This window comes from Hemitrygon akajei, chromosome 16 (genome assembly GCF_048418815.1).
Source record: "Hemitrygon akajei chromosome 16, sHemAka1.3, whole genome shotgun sequence".
Classification (NCBI taxonomy): domain Eukaryota; kingdom Metazoa; phylum Chordata; class Chondrichthyes; order Myliobatiformes; family Dasyatidae; genus Hemitrygon; species Hemitrygon akajei.
This window is the reverse complement of record NC_133139.1, coordinates 23,816,311-23,830,157: the sequence shown is the minus strand read 5'-3', so window position 1 is coordinate 23,830,157 and position 13,847 is coordinate 23,816,311. Positions and strand designations below refer to the sequence as shown.

Sequence of the window (13,847 nt, the reverse complement as noted above, 5' to 3'; positions counted from 1 at the left end):
CCCACAGCATCCTTTGAGGTAGAACTCGAAGACTCATGACCCTTTGAGAAAGAAAAAAAATCACCACAACTGTCTCTTAAATATTATTTCCATAAAGTGACTCCTCATTCCGGGTTCTTCCACAAAATCTCTTTTCCATCACCTATCAAAACTCATCAGGAACATAGAACCTTGCAATGTTCTTTGGCTCATGATGTCATGCTGACCTTTTAACCTACTCTAAGATCAATCCACCTTTCCCTCCTACATAGACCTTCACTTTTTTTATCATCCATGTGCCTATCTGAAAGTATCTTCAATGTCCCGAATGTACCCGGTTCTACCCAGCAGAAAAGATGCAGGATGGATGGAAATGAACGAGAGAAGGACACACGCAAGATAAAACGTTAGATGTAAACGGGGTGTTCAACACTCTCTCTCACCTCTCTCTGTGTAAAAAGCTTACCTGTGACATCCCTCCTACACTTCCTCCACTTAGCTTAAAATTATATGTTTCACTATGTATTTCAATCAAGCTACTCAAACTTTCCTAATGTCCAGCAGATACCAACTGAGCCTGTCCAATCTTTCCTCACAGGACAACTTGCCCATACCAGGTATCTGTTTAGTAAACCTTCTCTAAAATGCTTTCAACATACCGATATTCTTACTAAAGTAAAACCAATATTGTTTGCAGTATTCCACATGTCGCTTCAGCATTTTGTATTCCAGCATTTTTAATTTGGTTCTGCTAACCTGAAATATAAGCCAGTTCCCTCTCCACAGATGCTGCCTGACCTGTTGTCTATTTCCAGCCTCTCCATTTTCTACTTCTGATCCAGCTGTTTCAGCAACCTGCAGATGTGCACGTCTGGAAGAGGTACAGTGGTGCTTGGTCATTGTGATAGCCACAGTGAAACTCGCCAACAGCACTCATGTCTGGGTTCACATGCAGAGCGTTTTCCCAGGGTAAGCTAGATCACCTTGACTAACACACAAGTGACTGTAATCCCACTAATTCACAGCAGTTGCCCCGGGGCTGCGGAGAGAGAGGTGGAGTTGAGAGTTTGGATGAGAAAATTGACGGTGGTAACAAATGATGGTTTTATCTCGAATGTTCAACTCTGTTACTCTCAAAACAAGTTTATGCTTTCAAATAAAATGCTAATTTCTGATTGGGTCATCACCAGAACAAGCTGTTTTATTATGTTTCTGTTTATGTTTCTTCTCCCTCTGGCAATTCCTTCACTGGGTCAAGGAGAATTTACACACAGGGACTGGCTGAATGTAGTAGTGGCTGGTTGTTACCAATATCCCTAGAGCAGCTCAAACTATAGGCTCCGAGTCAAGGCACTAGTTAGCTGTGAGTGCAGTGACATTGATGGTAGTTGACAAGGTTCACCCACGTCACTCCCTGGAATCAGTGACCCACAGCAACTGCCAGTTCCCTTGCTGAAGGTAAGGTCTAGCACACACACTGGACTGAAATAGTGAACTCTGTTGAACACCTTGCTACCCTCCTCGTGAACTTTAGTCAATTGCTCTCAGCACTGTTTTGCAGACTGTTGCCAGAAGTCCTTGGTATTCCAGGAGTTTGTATCATCCACAGAGTACCCGGGACAGTGGGATTTGGGAAGGAGCAGCAGGACTCCACGTTGGAGGCACAAGAGATCGCAGAAGCTGGAATCTGTAGCAACAATTTGCTGGAGAAATTCAGCTGGTCAAGCAGAATCTGTGAGGATTGTCAATATTTTGGCTTGCATCACGGCTGAGGGTGGAGTGATGTACTTTTCTCCACCCCCACCCCCCCCAAATCCCTCTGTAGCCCCTAAATACCCTCTTCCTTTCCTTTCCCCCTCCTGGTTCCATCCACCTACCACCCACACATTTCACCCCCCACCCCCGCTATCTTGTCCTGGTTTTGCCTGATAGCACCCTCCTTACCTCTCCGATTCCAGTTGGCAACCTTTGTGCTCCTGCTAATGAACCTCTGGCAGCTGTGATCTCCTCCATCCTCCCTTCCCACCTTCTGCCTCCATCTTTCCTTTTTATTTCTTCTCTGCCTCCACCAGCCTCAGTCTCCCAACGTCACTTCTCCATCTCACCTACCTGGCTTAATTTGCCCACTATCCAACCACACCCCCACTGCCACAGCCCGTCAATCACCTCTGGCTTCTATCTCACCATTCCTCCCCTCCACTTTACACTGATTATCTCCTCCCTCCGCTCTCAGTTCTGACGCGGAGCCTTGACCTAAAATCTCCGCAACTCACTCATTCGCAGCTCAACAGGGTCCCTCCAACAGATTTTCTGCTGTTCTGTATGCCAATCATTTTAATTATCGGTCTTAGGACAGGAGAATAATTAACTGAATTATAACCAAAAGGAAATGCTGGACAGCCTGGAGATCCTTTCAAAAATTAGACATAGAGAGGATGTTTTCATGCAGTGAAGGGCCAAAACTGGAGTGAAAAGTATAAGATAGTCATTGATGAGTGTAATAACAAAACTTAAGGGGAACATCTTAGCAAGAAAATGGGACATGCTACCTACCATGTTTAGAATAAGCGGATGTTTCGCGGGGAGATCACATAAATATGGGAGGAAAATCCAGTTATAATATTTTTGTTAAGCGCAACAAATTCTGCAGATGCTGAAACTCCAAAGCAGCACACGCGAAACGGTGGAGGAACTCAGCAAGTCAGTCAGCTTCTACGGAAATGAATAAAGGGTGGATGTTTCAGGCTGAGACCCTTCTTCAGGACTGTAAAGAAAGGGGGAAAATGCCAGAATAAAAAGATGGCGGGTCGGGGGTGGGGGTGGGGAAGGAGAAAAGCCAGAAGGTGATAGATGAAACCAAGTGGGTGGGAAAAGTAAAGGGCTGGAGAGGAAGGAATCTACCGGGGGAGGAGAGAGAACCATGGGAGAAAGGGAAGGAGGAGGATTACCAAGGGGGAGCTGATAGGCAAGTGAGGAGGAGAGAGGTAAGAGGCCAGAGTGGGAAATAGAAGAAGAGGGGAGGGGGAGGGAATTTTTTTAACCGGAAGGAGAAATCGATATTCACACCATCAGATTGGAGGCTGCCCATACGGAATATAAGGTGTCTCTCTTTTTGTTGTTGTTCTTGGCTAAGGTATCACGGCCTAATAAACATTTAGTGCATTGCCGAAGTCAGTCTTACTTTGCAAGCTTACTGGAATAATTAACTTTTCCAAGTGAGGACATCAAGAATGTTGTTTAAGCACATTATGACCCAATTTGAAAAAGCAAGTCCTGTCTGAACATAATTTTCAATACAACTCAAGACCAGGATATTGCTAACTGCCAAGTCCTCATGACAATTGACTACAGTCCGTACAGGCGATCTTGGAGACCAATAGCCTTCACCTACTGGTAAACAGTAATATTAATCCCTAAAAACTGCATACCTAATACTGTGGTCTGTGCACGACATGCCTTAGGGTAGATGAACACTACACATTCACTGAATATGAAACAAGATCTGGGGAAGATCAGTATTCCTCTTGACAGCTAGAATAAATTTGTCAAGACGTTGCATGCATTTCTGAGAATCTCCAGTGAACTTAGACTGAACTCCAGAGACGAAAACAGACCTCATCCCTTCCTCCTTCTGCTTAATGGACATGTTATCACAGTGTGAAGGCCTGGTCAGACTGACTTTTCTCTTATGCTGGAGACGGACTCTTAGAACGGTCCCATCGCAAGTCAGAATGCTGGATGATTTTATCAGTTGCCAAAAATAGTCCAGTCAGTGCAAGACCAGCAGCCAAACCTGCGACAAACAAAAGAAAATCTGTGGATGCTGGGGGATCTCAGCAGGCCAGGCAGCATCTATGGAAACAGCTGATGTTTCGGGCTGAGTCCCTTCTCCAGTATTTTGTGTGTGACTTTCAGTTTGTGCGGATTAATTCCACAGTGAAGGAATGCTCACGTTTTATGGCGAACGATGAACCAATATAAATGCTTGAAAGCTGCACTGGCCACATACTAGTTGACTTTAATTTAATATTGAGGATACAAAGCTATTCATTCTGATATAGGTACATTATATGTATCTTTCAGAGAGGTATATTGGCTCAAAATAGCTAGAATGTTTCTTCGAGAATGTACTGAATTAGATGCATTAGTGAACCCTAATACAAAGTTAGTCAACTGATACAAATACTATTTTCTAGTTGTCTATTCTGGTATTTATTTAGTTTTTATTTCTTGAGATTCAGCGCAAAATAGGCCCTTATGACTCTTCGAGCCCCACCGCCCAGCAACCCCTGATTTAACCCTAGCCTAATCACGGGACAACTTACAATGACCAATTAATCTACCAACTTATGTCTTTGGACTGTGGGAGGAAACCAGAGCACCTGGAGGAAACCCACACATTGGGAGAACGTACAAACTCCTTACAGGCAGTGGTGGGAATTGAACCCAGTATGGTAAGGCATTGTGCTAACCACTACACTATCATACCACCCCACCGGTGATGCAAAGGGTTTAAATCTGTTGAAGCCGTATAAATATTGTAGCCATTGACTTTTTACATTTTCATAAAGTGCCTAGCTGTATCCCACATTGAAAGTTATTTTGTGTTACAATTAAATCCCTGGTCAATTTGCATGCAATTCAGGTCGCAAATAATACCAGGTCTACGTGTTGTGTTTCATGATTTATATTATCACAATTTGATGTCCACATGACTGTGATTCCAAGTCTTTATATAGCCCAAGAGACATTATTTCAACACCGACGCCATTGATGGCTAGTGTAAAGGAGATCCCTGTAGTGTGCCCTAGCTGTAGATTTGGAGATGATTATTAAGCATACAACAGCAGGGAACTGGTATGGGGAAATTCTGACCTATAGGACATGCCAAGATGAAATTCCTAGATTTCCCTGTTCGGAAGAAATTAATGATTGTCAAATCTTCTAAACAGAAAGTTTTAAAAAATCACTGTCAAGGTGTGGATGTTGCTGGCAAGGCCAGTATTTATTGATATGTGAGAAAGAGGTAAGGAGTATTCTTCATGTGCAGAAGGAACTTCAACAATTCTCCACGATATGACCAAGAACAGGAATATACACCCTGATTGAAATGATGTGTAAACTAAGTGACACCTGAGATTATAGGGGTTCCCATCTTCCTGTGTGTAAGATATTTTCTGTATAAGAATAGATAGGGAAAAGTTCTTTGCATGGGTTATATTTTCCTTAAAAAGTCAGCAAAATGAAACTACATGATATTCAAATATTACAGTTTTAGGATCTCTTCCAGGAATACAAGGTCATGATAGAGTTTGAGAACAGGCTGTCCTGATTCTAATCAATGTTGTAGTTGAGCTCATCACCAGGTGCACTGTTAATGAAAAATAAAGCAATTGCTGACTGGAAAGGTACTCTTTAATCAGATGACAAGGTTAATAGGATTGCTGAGATTCTCACACAACAATGATGGGGATAAAAGTGTATTCCCCTAGGTTACAGAATACCCAGTGCCATCCTTTTGTAGATTCTGTCTGTCAACCAGGATCAAGTTCTGTCCTGCTCAAAGAACAATTCTCACCTTTTAGGCTGCCAGACCACTCGGTCAAACTGAACTCTAACATGACAAAATCTGCAGATGCTAAAAATCCAAAGCAACGCACACAAACTGCTCAACAGGCCAGGCACCGTCTACGGAAAAAAGTAAGGAGTCGATGTTTCAGGCCGAGACCCTTCTTCAGGACTCAAGCACAGCATTTTCCTGCCTGTTCCCCATATTCCTCAAGTCCTTTATGGACTAAAAGTCTATCTGTCACAGCCTTGAATGGGGTACAGGACTCTAAGATTCAGAAATATCAGAGAGAAGAAATTCCCCCTTATCTCAGTTTTAAATGGGGGACTTTTTCGCCTGAGGTTATACCATGGTTTAAAATTCCCTCATAGAGGAAGTATCCGCTCAGCATTTACCCTGACACACTTTATCAAAATGTTATATGCTGGACATTAACTCTAACTCCTCTAAATTCCAGCGAGTAGAGGCTCAGCATGTCTACTCCAGTGGTATTTATACCCCCGCTGTTCGTCCCTCCTGATTGGCTAGCCCTCATCCAATCAGGTTTCCGTTATCCCACCTTGTTTACAATCTAATTCCAGTTCTTATTTAGAGCGAGACCTTTGTCTTTGTTAAAATTATTTTCCTCGAGTTTTATTTCAATGACTTCCTTCACCAGGCGGTCCCAAACACCATTGGTGTGGCGCAGTAGTTCTGTGCCGTCGAAGTCGCAATGGCCATAGGATCGACCCCAAGCACAAGAATTTTGTTGGCACGTGTAATGCAGTGCCACCCCGATTAAACCCCACCCTTAATAAAAAGATAAATGATAATTATCTTTACTGCCAAATGTGGGAGCAAGTTTTTCTTTACAACCCAAGAACAGAGAATTTATTCACAGAAAATGCCTCAGGCCGGCCTAGCGCCAGCTAGACAATTGTGAGAACACGTGACAACGGATGATACATTTTGTAATCCTTGTGGACCTGGTGTACACATCAGTATTTGGATAGTAAATGGATGGGCTCACTGGCATTGGCTTTGTTCTGTTTATATTTTTTCTTCTGTCTTTTGTGAGTGTGGTGAACTACATATACCTGTCTGGACATGCCCCCGCCTGCTGACTGCTCCTGTGGCTCCTCCCACAGACCCCCTGCTGACTGCTCCTGTGGCTCCTCCCACAGACCCCTGTATAAAGGCGATTGGAGGCACTGCTCCTCCCTCAGTCTCCAGGATGTTGTGTGATGGTCTCTTGCTGCTGATAGTGCTCTCTCTTCCAGCTAATAAAAGCCTATCTCTCGCCTCATGTCTCCGAGAGTTATTGATGGTGCTTCAGTGAGTGAACACTGGTTATTCACTGATAATAAAGATAAATACGATATGTTGTTTAGTGCCTCCATGAATACTTAAATTTTTGCAATGCACTTATTTTATTCATATTAGAAAAATGTAATTTAACTTTATCAGTGAGATATTTTAAAATTGCATTGACACTTTTCAGCTTGTCAAAATGTCCAATACTCCAACAAATAAATAAAAACGTTCAAATGATAGGAGAAGTAGCAGAGATTTTTAAGACTGGTGGAGTTGAAAGATCTGGCATGATTAAAAAAGGTGATAAAGCACTATGCATCTTATGTTCCGAAACACTTCCTTTCCTTTCTGACAGAGAAAAGAAATAAGAAAGAAATAACAATACTATTTACAAATTATGTTTTTATTGTCTTTTCAAAAGATTAATATTAATCATTTTTGAATAGGTTTTTTAAAATGTTTTATTTATTTCAATCTTTTATACTTTTATTAATAGTAAAATAATGAATACATGTAAATAAGCCACAGGACTCACCTGTTTTCTTTAAAAAGTCCATAATTATTGTTATTAATTCATTGATTAATTCTCAGCTCAAAATTACCATGGTATACAGAGCAAACATGAGGAAATCTGCAGATGCTGGAGATTCAAGCAACACACACAAAATGCTGGTGGAACACAGCAGGCCAGGCAGCATCTATAGGGAGATGCACTGTCGACGCTTCAGGCCGAGTCCTGACGAAGGGTCACGGCCCAAAACGTCGACAGCGCTTCTCCCTATAGATGCTGCCTGGCCTGCTGTGTTCCACCAGCATTTTGTGTGTGTTGATGACATACAGAGAACTTTTTAGAAGATTATTACCAATTTTGCCACACAGTCTCAAAATGGTTCACCATTCCTATCCTTAAAACCAATATCTTTAACCTAGCATTTGGTTATTTAACCCACTATTACATGTACTGACCCGGTGTTTGATTGTGTTTGTCGGCACTCTCGGGAAATTTACCTGTATTGATCAAACACCGTTATTTCTAGTTGGACTGAGGAAGCTCATCTGACTACTAAGCAATAAATCTGTTTGAAGGGGCCTCTGCACAGGACTGGAACTCAACCAGCTCCAACATGGCCACTAGCCTCCCCAACATCAAGACCACCTTCAAGAAGCGATGTCTCAGAAAGGCAGCATCCATCATCAAGGACCCCCACTATTCAGGATGTGCCCCCCCCTTTTCATTACTACTTTCAGAGAATAGGTACAGGAGCCTTTAAAACACACAATCAGCATTTTAGGAATAGCTCTTCGTCTCCACCATCAGATTTCTGATCGGACCATGAACACTACTTCACCATCAGCTCTCTTTTTGCATTACTTATTTAATTAGTTTTTTTAAAGTCTCTTTATTCTTTAGTTCTGGTTACAGATATTGTTTTTAGGCATCCGTTAGTCCACGAGACCATGGATTAGCACCTTGGAAGGTTTCCAGGGCGCAGGCCTGGGCAGGGTTGTATGGGAGACCGGCAGTTGCCCAAGCTGCAGGCCTTCCCCTCTCCACGCCACCGATGTTGTCCAAGAGAAGGGCATTAGGACCCAAGCAGCTTGGCACCGGTGTCGTGGCACAGCAATGTGTGGTTAAGTGCCTTGCTCAAGGACACAACGCGCTGCCTCAGCTGAGGCTCGAACCAGTGACCTTCAGATCACTAGACCGATGCCTTATCCACTAGGCCACGCGCCAACACTTATTTAATTAGTTTTATGCATTTTATTGTAGTTCATGGTATATTTTATGCAGTGCCCTGTACTGCTGCAGCAAAACAACAAAGTTCATGACACATGTCAGTGACAACAAACCTGACTCTTGTTCTGATCCTGAGTGGAAGTCCATCTGGTTCACGTGTGTAAAATAACGTTAAAGTTAAATGCCCAGCCTCTGGTTTCACCTATTCAGTATAACCCAGTTTAAAATGTCACAAGATTATCTTCCAGTCTTGCACAAGTTGTTTCAGTGGCAGTCGGTGCTGAGTTCCCACGTGACTAATGTTCTCCAGGCATCACATGAATAACAACAACCCCACTAGAAATTAATCATTAAGTAACAGAGCTGGCAGCAGCCAGCTAAACATTCACCTCTACAGAAGTGTGCTAAGGATTGTTTCAAAAATAAGTTTCAGCTGGTATTTGCAAACATCAGCACTAACTGCAATGCTTTCGGAGGTTCACATCAGCTGAGAGACCATGGAAAGAGAACCAGCTCTCATACGATAAACAGACAGATGGATTGCAATGTTATTCCGCACTTTAAAAGGGGGATTGAGTACAGAATTAAGGAGGTCTTGGTGAATCCATACCAGGAGTTCTGTGTACAGTTCTGGTTCCCTACTTCAGGAGAGAACCCTTTGAATTAGAAGCATTTCCAAGAAGTTTCACTAGGTCTGTGCCTAGAGGAAGGAGGTTGATTCCTGTGAAAAGTCTGGGGAAGTTTTGGCTTCTATTTACAGAACCCTACAGCACAGGAACAGTCCCTCTGGCCAATCCTTTACTTATTTACCTATCTATCTATTTATTTAGTGATAGGCCCTTCTGGCCCTTTGAGCCATGCCACCCCAGTAACCCCCCAACAACCCGATTAACCCTAACCTAATCACAGAACAGTTTAATTTGACCAGTTAACCTACCCAGTATATCTTTGGACTGTGGGAGGAACTGAAGCATCTGTTCCACAGGCAGGAGATACAGACTCCTTACAAAATGGTGCCGGAATTGGAGTCTGAACTTGGAAACGCCCCGAGCTGTAATGGCTTCATGCTAACAGCTACGCCACCATGGTGCCAGCCTCATCCTCACTAATCTTATTTGCCTTCATTAGGACCATACCCTTTCTGCTTTGAGTATATTACTGAAATTTGGAAAAAAAATGAAAAACTGATTGAAACATTTCCGAGGGGCTTGTCAGAGAAGATAGTGAAATCATATTTCTATTCCAGAGGAAGTCTAAAAGGAAAATAGAGTAGCAGGAACTCGGCAGGAAGTGAAGGCATGGCCAAGCAAAATCTGAGCAGTAAACTCAGGGCTCGTGTGGCCAGCTCCTGCAACTATTTCTTTTGTTCTTATGTACGAGCTATGCAAGTCTAAATCAGAAATCTTTGTCTCCCAAAACTTGGAATTTATTCCAAAATTAGTCATTGAATTCCACGGCTTGGAATGGTCTGAATTTCAGGGTTTGTACAAACAGCATGTTTCACTGGATAAGCAGGGGACAACTTGCCAAGTTCCTGCTCTTTATTTTGTGTTTATATGCCAGACAGAAACCATTCAACTCATCATCAGCTACCTGGAAAGGAATTTTGTTTGTTCCAATTCTCTTAACCTTATTTCCTGGAATCCCTGCAATTAATTCCCGGTATTGGTGTGATTGAATATCAGGGAGAACGAGATGAGGTTTAACAGCACCAAACAGTTTGAAGATGCACACACAGTCACCCTGAACGTGAAGAATGGTGGTCTACGTAAAAAAAGACCTCCCCCACTTGCTCTGAAGGTCGGCGAGTGGTCACACAGTCATCAACAATAATAACATGCAAGTGATACAGTGCTATTTCACAAGTTCAACTTCGAACAAAATTACAGTCACAGAAGAGGATTTTGAATCTAGATCAGCACAGTGCAGGATCAGAGCCTTTGGTTCATGATGTCTGAAACCGAATCCCTTCTGCCTGCGCATGATGCAGATCCACCCACCCTGCATATTCATGTGTTTATCTTTGTAGGCCTCCGTTAGTCTCGATAGGCCATGAATTTGTGCTTTGGAAAGTTTCCAGGGTGCAAGCCTGGTATTTTTTTTATGGAAGGCCGGCAGTTGCCCAAGTTACAAGTCTGCCCTCTCCACGCCACCGATGTTGTCCAAGGGAAGGGCATTAGGGTGTCGTCGCAGAGCAATGTGTGGTTAAATGCCTTGCTCAAGGGCACACACGCAGCCTCAGCCAAGGCTCGAAATAGTGACCTTCAGATCACTAGACGAACGCCTTAACCACTTGGCCACGTGTCAACACAAGCCTCTATCATAACTGTTTCTACACTACCACCCCTGTCTGTCCATTCTTGGCATGTACCGCTCTGTGTAAAAAGGTCTTGTCCTGCCCATCTCCTTCGAACTTTCTCATTATAACCTTAAATACCTGCCCTCTACTAGAAATCTAACACTTCCACCATGGGGAAAAGGTTCTGTCTGTGCTCTATATGCCTCATAATTTTGTCCAAATTCTCCTACAGCTGATAAGCTCCAATCAAGGCAGCATTCTAGTAAATCTCTTCCGTACTCTTTCTAATGCCTCCACATTATTTATGTATTGGGGTGTCAAGGATTGCAGAAGATTCCCAAGTGCGGCCTAACCAGAGTTTTATATGGCTGTAAGACCCTTCTGTGGAAAAGAGCACAGTCGGCGTTTCGGGCCGAGAATCTTCTGGCATTTTGTGAGTGTTGCTCGGATTTGCAGCATCTGCAGATGTTCTCTTGTTCCTGACTCTCCTTATCACTGTCCTCACCGATAAAGGCAAGCGTGCCACGGGCCTTCTTTATCAACCTTTCTCGGTGTGTGATAACTTTCAGGGAGCTACGGGCGCAGACCCCAAGATCTCTCGGCACATCCGAGCTGTTAAGGCTCCTGCCATTAACCGTACGCTTTTTACTAACACCGGCCAGCCGGTGGTGTAGTGGCATCCGCACCGGAATTCGAAGTGAATGGTCCTGGGTTCGAATCCGGCCGGCTTCTCGCACGCTTCCCATCCGTGCTGGGCTGGGCAACTCAGCCTCATGAAACGCAGCTAAATGCTAAAGAAATGGGAAGGTTGCTGTCCGATGTGCCACAAGGCGCGGAGGGGAACAATATTTCCCCTGACATTACATGCACAACACCTGACACTTGCTCGGATTAAACTCCAACTGCCATTTCTCTGCCCACACCTGTAGCTGCTGGATCCTCTACTGTCCACGATTCCACCGATCCTTGTGCCGTCTTCAAGATTACTAATCCGCCCATTTAACCCAAGCTATTTTTATGCATCTCAGATGACAGAGCCTGCAGCAACGATCCCTGCGGAACGCTGATGGTCACAGACCTCCAATCAGAGTCACGTGCTTCCACCACCACTCTCTGTCTCATATAGGCAAGCTAGTTCTGAATCCAAGCTACCTACGCATCTTAATCATTGGGTATATTTAAAGTGGAGATTGACAGATTCTTCATGAATAAAGGTGTCAATGATTATGTGGAGAAGGCAGCAGAATGGGGTTGAGAGGGATCATAAATCAGCCATGACTGAAGGATGGAACAGACTCAATGGGCCAAATGGCCTAATGCTTCTCCTACAGTATGCGTTGTGGTCTTATGTAAAAATCTCGCCTAGTCAGCTACCAAGAATCAAATTCATATCGAACCTGGGAATCAAATTGAGAGGCAGCAGAGTGGACTCACTTGCTACCTTCAAAATGAGTATTATGAATCCTTTCACACCCATGATAAAGGCTACACAGGGCCTGGCCGATCCAAAAGAATACACTTCTAACAATATAACAAAGAATTTTGCATTCAACCCTCAGGAGTGGAACTTACACCCACAGACTTCTCATGAAGAGGTGGGACTACCATCAGCTTGGCCACATCTGCACGTTCCATGAATTCCAAAACACTCTGAAGCTCCTTTCCCAGGAATGTGTCCAATTCCCTTCGGAATGCTACCACAGTACAGTACATGCTTAAACCAAGCCTTGCAGCCAGCAGGTCCCAGATAACAGTGGGAGTTGTGCAATCCCTAATAAAATTTAAAGATGCAGCACCCGCTTAATAAACAGAAGCTAATAAGTGCAGGTTTACTAATCAAGGGACCTGCTGATGTTTTGATTGCAGTGATGTCACTGCAAAATAATGAATGAGTCAATTAATTGAATCCTAGGATGTTACAGTCCCCGAGCCATCCACTTCCCACAGACCCCATTCATCAATGGCTCCCCACCACCTATGTGCTTTACCTCGATGTCGGCCAGTTCCTTCAGCATATTCTCGTAGGTCACCTCGGCCGGGTCGAGTGAGCCATCGCGATCGTACACCTGCCTTGTCCTACCCATCAGGGCCTGGGCCTCCTCCTCGATTTGCTGTTTGCCCAGGTTCCAGTGCAGATGGTTCGGGCCTGCGGGCTCTCCTGTCCTGCTGCCACTCACGAGTAATTTTCTGGTGGGAGTCATACCGATTTTATATTTTATTTAAGTGAAAGATCAGATGTACACTGCGAGGGTTGGCTGCAATTGGATAGCACTTTGGGGAAGGTGCTGCACAGAAAGGCGATGGAGGCTGAGGACTGCATCAGCTTCTTGTTTTGAAATGAGAACAGAACTGCAGAGGTAATGCATCCCAATTTGGTTGCCATGGAGATCTGTTCAGGGTAAATGCTTCCTCTGTGTGGAAGGAAATAAAGATCCTAAAGAATACCATTCTCGGATCAGACTATAAATGGCAACGCCCTTCCCTCAAAGCCCAGACACAGGTCAGAGATCTTGTAGAGAGCTTTGCAGCTGCTGGTCGGCACAGCAGCATGGCAGTTAGTATAACACGATTACAGCACCGGCCACCTGGGTTCGATTCTCACCACTGTCTGTAAGGAGTGTGTACGTTCTCTCCGTGACCACGTGGGTTTCCTCCGGGTGCTCCGGTTTCCTCCCATGTTCCAAAGACGTACAGGTTAGTAGGTTAATTGGGCTCATGGGTGTAACTGGGTGGCATGGGTTTGTCGGGCCAGAGGGGCCTGTTACTGTGCTGCATTTCTAAATCTATATCTAAAAAATAGCACCTTAGAAGCCAACGTGTGCTAAGAAAGCATCTTGTCAGGACTTTGGACAGACAATGCAACAGTGCCAAGATGAAAACCTGAAATAAAAGCAATAAGCCTTTGGAAATACTGAGTAGGCCCTTCAGCACCTGAGGAAAGAAAATGGGCTACAGATGGTTAAGGTTGG

General features: G+C 44.0%; 1 protein-coding gene and 1 long non-coding RNA gene across 3 annotated transcripts in view; one reads left to right on the top strand and one right to left on the bottom strand.

Annotated features, from left to right (window-relative positions):
* Nucleotides 1–8,714, bottom strand: part of LOC140739829 (semaphorin-4E-like) — a 146,182-nt gene extending 137,468 nt beyond the window's left edge. The window contains exon 1 of the mRNA XM_073068411.1: nt 8,693–8,714. The gene's annotated coding sequence lies outside the window, so the exon portion shown is untranslated. The remainder of the gene's footprint in view (nt 1–8,692) is intronic.
* The window catches only part of LOC140739830 (uncharacterized), an 83,938-nt gene that overhangs the window by 7,743 nt on the left and 62,348 nt on the right, over nt 1–13,847 (top strand). The window contains exons 2-3 of one of the 2 annotated variants that reach the window (XR_012101761.1): nt 795–948; nt 5,565–5,808. The exons of the other annotated variant lie outside the window; for it this stretch is intronic. This is a non-coding gene — a long non-coding RNA (uncharacterized lncRNA). Of the gene's footprint in view, nt 1–794; nt 949–5,564; nt 5,809–13,847 lie in introns of those variants that run through there. 2 annotated transcript variants of the gene reach the window in all.